An 8,234-nucleotide genomic window follows, 5' to 3' on the forward strand; every position below is an offset into this window, starting at 1 on the left:
TTTGTTAGAATTTAATGAAGTTTTATTAGAAGGTTCATTAATTATTATTTAATCTTTTAATGTGGTTTATTCTACATTAATTTAATGTGGTTTAATCATTAATTTAATATGGTTTATTCTACATAAATTATATTCAAAATAAACAGTGGGCTACCTGATCCAACGTGGAGTAGGGGAACTGGTGCAGTAGGTGGAAGAGGTATGATCGGGATTGGCGGAAATGGATTTAGGCAAGGCATTGGTGGGGCCTCTCCTTTGATGCATCAGATTTGTCCAGGGATCGGTGCATTAAAGAGGAGGAGGATGGGCAGTTATGGGGGGTTTCTTGGTGCTCCATCGCCTCCATTTTCAGGCGAATCCAGTTCAAGGTATTTAAATAAGATATATTTTTTCTTTACTGCGTATAATTTAAATAATGCTTTCTCCATCTCTACACTAATTTCTTTTATGCTTATGACTTATTTCTGAAATAGTTTCTTTTTCTCTCAAGTATCATTTATAATTTTATATATATGTTCATATGACTTAGGAGACCTGAGTTTCTTATTGAGTAAAACTCTAGGCAACTCTAGTACTAAAGTGACGCTAGCGCTAGAGTCCACATGACTCTAGCACTAGGGTCACTAGACTTTTTTTGTTTATTTATTTATTCTCCAAATTAGTGTAAAAATTAAATATCAAAATTTCTTTAAGTTAACAAATAAATTAACAAATTATATTTTATTGGCAAAATTAAAAACATAAAACATATTATCTTTATAAAGGAATAGCAAATGTATATAAGAGTTGTTTTAATTTTTTAAAAATATGAAATTATAATTTTTTTTTTTCAACCTCATGCTAAAGTCAAGTAGTCAAGTAGACTCTAGCGCTAGAGTTGATTAGGCTCTAGCGACTAAGCACTAAGGTGGTTTTCCATAACTGCAAGAGTAGAGGTGGAAAAAATGGGCCGAGTTAGGCGGGTCAACCCTAACCCAGCCCGTAATGAAGAGGATTCAACCAGCTAGCAACCCCCGGGCGAGCTGGGTTGCAAAATGGCAACCCGGCGGCCCGCGGGTTGCTATTTTGTCCTCTCTGCAGGAGGACCACCAACCCGGCGGTTTGCATGCGGTTTGGCTATTACCAACGGCCAACCCGCCGGGTTGGCCAAAAAAAAAAATTAAAAAAAATGTAAAATTAATTTATTTTTTAAAATTACCCTTTTACCCTTGAAATATAGCTATTTTATAGCCGTTGTAGGGGTCTTTTTCGTCATTTTCTATAAATTGGCCCTAAACTCTCATATTTTTCTCACAACTCAAATTCTCTCATTCTCTCATATTCTCTAATCTCTATTCTCTCAATTATTCATTTATTCTCTTAATCTTTTTGTTATCAATTTGCTCTTATTTTAATTTTTATTAGTTTTTGCAATTTTCAATTCATATTTCCAATTTTCCAAATTCCAAATTTCCAATTTCCATATTCCAATTCTCTTTCTTTAATTTTTATTTCTTCTATATCAATTTTTTTTTCAACTACAAGTCTACAATGGATAGATATTTCTCTCCCATCAATTTCAATGATGAAGAAAACTATTATCCTAGTCCTAGTCCCGCTGATTTTACTATGAATGCAGGAGATTCAAATAGTCCCGCTGTCCCAATCCCAGTCTCAGAATCCGATACACCTCAAAATATGCCGTCGATTCCAACAGCTCCCGGTGGTTCTAGAAGTCGTCCTCGTAATCGTCGTCCTCGTCCAACTTCATCTCAAGCTGAGGCGGGATCATCAACTGCCGTCGAAAGCGAAAACAGACACACATCAGACGTTTGGGCGCATTTCGACAAGTTTTACGAGACAGAAAATGGCGTTCAAGTCAAGAAAGCAAGATGCAAATATTGTGCAAATGTTTATAAAGCTGATTCAGGTAATGGTACTAGTACTTTAAAAAGGCATGCTAATAAACATATTAATCAACATGGAAATAGAGAAAGCAATCAAACTCAAATAACTAATATGGGTACTACTTGGCGTTATAATTCTGATGTATATAGGGAACAGTTAGCTTTATATATTGCTGCATCTGATCAACCTATTAATATGGCAGAAGATAAATATTTTGAAAGATTTGTTCAAAATTCATTTTTTCCAGGATTTAAAAGTTATTCTAAAACTGCAACTAGAAATGATTTAATAAAATTGTTTAAAAAAATGAAATTAGAATTAAAAAATAAATTTCATACTTGTCATATTAGTGTGGCTTTAACTGCTGATATTTGGAGTGGTAGAGCTAAACAAGATTATATTTGTGTGACTAGTCATTATTTTGATAATGAATTTAAATTAAATAAATCTTTATTAGGATTTAGATTAATGGATGTGGATCATAGTGGTTTAGAAATCTATAATAAAATTATTGAAGTTTTAGAAGATTATGATATTATTGATAAAGTGATAAGTTTAACTTTAGATAATGCAAGTTCTAATAGTAAAGCTATAGAATTTTTTCAAAATAATTATCTTTTATATAATAATTTGAAGTTTTTTCACCAACGTTGTGCATGTCATGTTATTAATTTAATTGTGAAAAGTGGTATGAAAACAATTAAAAAAAATATTGATAGAATTAGGGAATCTTTAGCTTGGATTACTAGTAGTAATAAAAGAAATGCTGAATTTCAAGAAGCTTGTATAAAATCAAATATGTCTCCTAGAACTTTTGCATTAGATATGCCTGTTAGATGGAATAGTACTTATTTAATGCTTGATTCATGTTTACCTTATGCTAATATAATTAGTTATTTTGTAGCAAATAATAGAGGTCCTCATCATTTGGTAGAAAATGATTGGAAGATAGCTAAAGTATTTCATTCTTTTCTCAAATGTTTTTACCAAGCCACTTTACAACTTTCTGGTGTGTATTATCCTACTAGTCCATTGGTAATACATGCAATTATAAAAATTTCCGAGTTATTTACAAAAAACAAAGACAATGAAATTTTACATGCACCAATAAAGGCAATGGAAAATTTTTTTTTGAAATATTGGGAACCCGTTCCTTTTCTTTATTGTTTAGGTGCTATATTTGATCCTAGAATTAAATTAGCACGTTTAGAAAATGGTTTTGACAATTTAAGTGAAAATTTACAAACCGAATCATATGTCAATCAAATAGGAGAGGTAAAAAATAGTCTTTTCGAAGTATATTTCCAATATGAAAACAGGTATGGGAACCCGCAGTCGCAAAGAGGCGAAATATCCAGAGAAGCTGTAGCAGAAGAAACAAATGAAGACTTATTCTCTTGGAATGCACTGAATAGGCCGAAGAGGACCCGAGTCCGAAGCACAGCCTCCTCTTCAGAAGCACCACCACCAACAACAACAACAACTAATATGCTGTCCTCCATGGAGTCGCAGAGTAATGAACTTCAACAATATTTGGCAACCCCCGAAATGTTTTCAACAGGTCACTTTGATCTCTTAGAGTATTGGAGAGCCAGAAAATGTATTTTTCCGGTATTATCAAGACTTGCCTTGGATGTTTTCGCTGTTCCTGTCTCAACCGTCTCATCCGAACAAACATTTAGTGCAAGTGAAAGGATTTTAAATGAAAGGAGGACTAAACTTGCTCCAAAAATGATTGAAGTCCTCACATGTCTTCGAGATTGGGAACGATCGCGCCATCAAGATCAATACGAGGTTATCGACAATACTTTAGTAGAATAATTTTAATTTTGTAATATAGATGATACAGATGAGGGAGGTCCTAGTGAACCACCCCCAAATTAGTTGTTTTGTAAAATGTAATTTATAAATTAATTGTCAATCATTGCACGCTTTTTTCTTTACCAAGTTTTTCTCCCATTGGGTTTTTCTTGGTGAGGTTTTTAACAAGACAATAATTGTTGTAATTTCTTATTTTATTTTTTGATAAATGAATAAGTCTAATTTTTCTTATATTACAATTTTATTGTATTAAAATTGAATTAATATTTGAAATGTTAACAAAAAAAAAAAAAAATTGAATTGAATTGAATTATTGATATTTGAAAAGTTAACTAAAAACAAATTAAACAATTATATTTATAATTATTTATTTGAAAAGTTAAATTAAAAAAACAAAAAATAAATAAAAAAAATAAGAAAATCGGGCTAACCCGGCCCGGATCGCACCTAACCCGGCGGGTTAGGGTTGGTGGGCCGGGCTGGGCTAGCCATTTTCTCCAAAATGGCGGGCCTAACCCGACTCGCCTTTGTTGGCGGGCAGGTTAGGCCCGGCCCGCCAAAGAATGTAACCTGCCGCGGGCCGAGCGGGTTACTTTTCCACCTTTATGCAAGAGTAGAGAGGATAAAAGTTGAAAGAAATTGAATGAAATGTCTTATCTACTAAGCCAATTAAAAAGAAGTTAGGTTTCAATTTTACTCTTAAAAAAGGTTTTTTTAAGAAATTATTTCATTATCTATTGAATCTTTAATTGCACCAAATCAGAACAAATTAATGTAGTACATTTATTTTATACTCCCAACATGATAATATATTAAATTTTCTTAGAATTTAATGAAGATCAATTGAAAGGTATCATTATTGTTCCATTAATCTTTTGTTTCTAAATTAGTAATTTCAAATTTTAACTTTTCATGTAAATTTTGCAAAACGATAACCATCAAAATATACCCATCTAGAGACGAGAGAGTAGATTTTGATTATATCAATTCTTTTTTATATGTTAAAGTTTTGAAATTTTGATTGTAGGGAGAATCTTTAGAATCAACGTAAGGTTATGCTTTGATGTATATGTGATTGTTTCTTAATTGCTTTCTTTAAAATATGGTTGACTACTTGATGTATAAGTAATAATCCTAATTCCTAAATCGAATAAAATAGGTTTACCTTTATTTCCGATTCGGATGAAGACAGTGATGAAGGGAAAGAGTTCAATCCAAGTACAAATGAATCCAATAGCTCTATTCTTTTGGACTTGGATAAATTCCCTCAAGATGTTGTCTGATCAAATCATTTAACTCCTTTGGATTCAGTAAAGAATACTGGTCCAACAGAGAGCAAGAGTTGAATGAAAGGGAATTGAAACTTATTTATCATTCTCTTTCAACAATGGGATTAAATAGTTACAAGATATAGACTTGTTCCTAAAGTTTAGGAACTAGAATGACTAATTACAAGAAGGAAAGATTATAGGAATCATGTACAACTAAGAAATATACAAGGGGAGAAAACGTTGGAGACTGATAGCAATGATTTTGTAACACTCTCCCTCAAGTTGGTGCATAGATGTCGCACATGCCTAACTTGTCGAGACACCGACTAAATGCTTGACTGGATACTGCCTTAGTTAGCACATCTACAAGTTGATCTTTAGACCGAACATGAGGCACCTCAATGATTTTTGCTTCCAGTTTTTCCTTGATGAAATGTCTATCAATTTCAACGTGCTTAGTTCGATCATGTTGAACTGGATTATGAGCAATATCACACGCTGCCTTATTATCACAATATAATCTCATAGGACTGACCTGCCGAATATGTAAATCTTGCATTAAATTCCTGATCCATAATAATTCACATATTCCTTTAGCCATCCCTCTGTATTCAGCCTCAGCGCTGGATCTAGCTACAACTTCTTGCTTCTTACTCCACCAAGTAACTAGATTTCCACCCACAAATGTGAAATAACCGGATGTTGAACGTCTATCATCAACTGATCCAGCCCAATCAGCATCGGTATACCCTTTAATATCCAAGCAACTTCCTTTTGTAAACATAATACCCTTTCCAGGAGATGACTTTAAGCATCGCAAAATGCAAATAACAGCATTCATATGGTCTTTCTTTGGGGAATGCATGAATTGACTAACAACACTTAATGCATAAGCCAAATCTGGTCGAGTATGTCCAAGATACATTAGTCTGCCTACTAATCTCTGATAACGTTCTTTGTTAGCAGGGATTTGATTTGAATCCATACTTAGTTTCAAATTTTCCTCCATAGGAGTACTAACTGGACTACAAGCAGACATTCCTATTTCATCTAATAAATCTAAAGCATATTTCCGCTGAGAACAAGAAAATGCCTTTCTTCGACCTTGACACCTCAATTCCTAGGAAGTACTTCAATGGACCCAGATCTTTCATTTCAAATTCTTGAGCGAGATGACTTTGTAATGCAGCCTTCTCTTCTGGATCATTTCTTGTAACTATCATGTCATCAACATAAACAATAAGAGTAGTGATTTTCTCTTTATTTTGTTTCAAGAAGAGAGTATGATCCAAGTTACTTTGTTGATATCCAAAAACCTTCGTAGAGCTAGTAAATCTATCAAACCAGGCTCTAGGAGATTGCTTTAAACCATACAAAGACTTTCTCAATTTGCAAACCTGTTGACTTCCTTTAATCTGCATTTTACATCTATGAGGCAATTCCATATATACTTCTTCTTGAAGGTCTCTATGCAAAAAGGCATTCTTTACATCAAACTGGTGTAGTGGCCAGTCAAGATTTACCGCCAGAGATAATAGGACACGAACAGTATTGATTTTGGCAACGGGTGCAAACGTTTCCATATAATCAACTCCATAAGTTTGAGTATACCCTTTAGCAACAAGTATGGCTTTGAACCGTTTGATAGTTCCATCAGCTTTATATTTAATAGTGAAGACCCATCTACACCCTACTGGTGTCTTCCCTTCGGGTAAATTAACAACTTCCCATGTTGAATTCTTTTGGAGAGATTTCATTTCTTCATTCATCGCTTCTTTCCACCTAGGATCTTTCAAGGCTTCCTGCACACTATTAGGAATAGATATTACAGATAATTGATTCACAAAAGATTCACATTCCTTTGACAACCTATGGTAGGACACAACATTACTCATGGGATATTTAGGTTTGGAGGTAAGAGTAAGTTCATAATTTACTTTAGGTATACCTCTTGTGACTCGATTTGGTAACGCTTTTATATGGGTTTCAGAGTTTACCTGAGGTTCGGAGATGGACTCAGCTTTAGGAGACAATTGATTAAATGGTACAGATTGAGGAGAGGAAGCTATTACTTCTGGTGATGAAGAGACTGGCGGTACTACTTCCATTTCATTCTCATTGTCTACAATATGACTTGCCTCATCATTTAAAGTATGACGAACCGCCTCATTTTGACTTTCCCAGTTTCCATTACTTGTAAAATCCTCCAAGTCATCTAGAGTCTGCAGTTCATCTCTACTCTCCCCCTGAAATGGAGACTCAGAGACAAAATAATACATTTCATTTTCATGAAAGGTAACATTAAGTGTAACATACATCTTGCGAGAAGGAGGGTGATAACACCAATAGCCTTTCTGATACAAGCCATAGCCTACAAATATACATCGAATAGCTCGAGGTTCCAATTTATTTCTCAAAGGTTTGTGAAGATGTACGAAGGCTACACATCTGAATACTCTAGGTGGCAGATTTGGCACGGCAAGAGCACTTATAGTCTCATGAAGCACATGGAAAGGAGTCTTAAATTGTAATGAACTTGACGGTACACGGTTAATGAGATAGGTTGCAACTATGACAACTTCACCCCAGTAACTGGTAGGCATGTGAGCCCCAAATAAAGATGCACGTACAACTTCAAGAAGATGATGATTCTTGCCTTCTGCAACCCCATTTTGTTGGGGGGAGTAGGGGCAAGTCGTTTGATGAGCAATACCATGTAAATTCAAATATTGTTTTAAGTCTTGATTAACAAACTCTCCACCGTTATCAGTGTGAAGAACTTGTATATGAGATTGATATTGAGTTGCTATCATCTTGTGAAATTTCTAAAACAAAGAACTAACTTCATTTTTTGATTTCATCAAACAAACCCAAGTCATACGTGTGTGATCATCAATAAATGAAACAAACCAGCGTGCACCATTTAGAGAAGAAATCTTTGCAGGACCCCATACATTCGAATGAACAACCATAAAAGGTACTGGACTTTTATTCACACTAATTAGAAACGTAACACGATGACTTTTAGCCAATTCACAAATGTCACACTTAAAACTAGAATCAGTCAACTGAGAAAACATCTTTGGAAAAAAAATTTTTAAATATCCAAAAGAAGCATGGCCTAACTGCTTATGCCATAACCGCTTATGCCATAACCAAATTTCAGAGTTTTGAACATTGCCAGATCTTTCAACTAAGAATGCTTGGGATAATTGATTCGAACTTGCCGGAGTCAACTCAAGATAATAGAGCTTA

This window comes from Pistacia vera, unplaced genomic scaffold (genome assembly GCF_008641045.1).
Source record: "Pistacia vera cultivar Batoury unplaced genomic scaffold, PisVer_v2 Contig162, whole genome shotgun sequence".
NCBI classification, from domain to species: domain Eukaryota; kingdom Viridiplantae; phylum Streptophyta; class Magnoliopsida; order Sapindales; family Anacardiaceae; genus Pistacia; species Pistacia vera.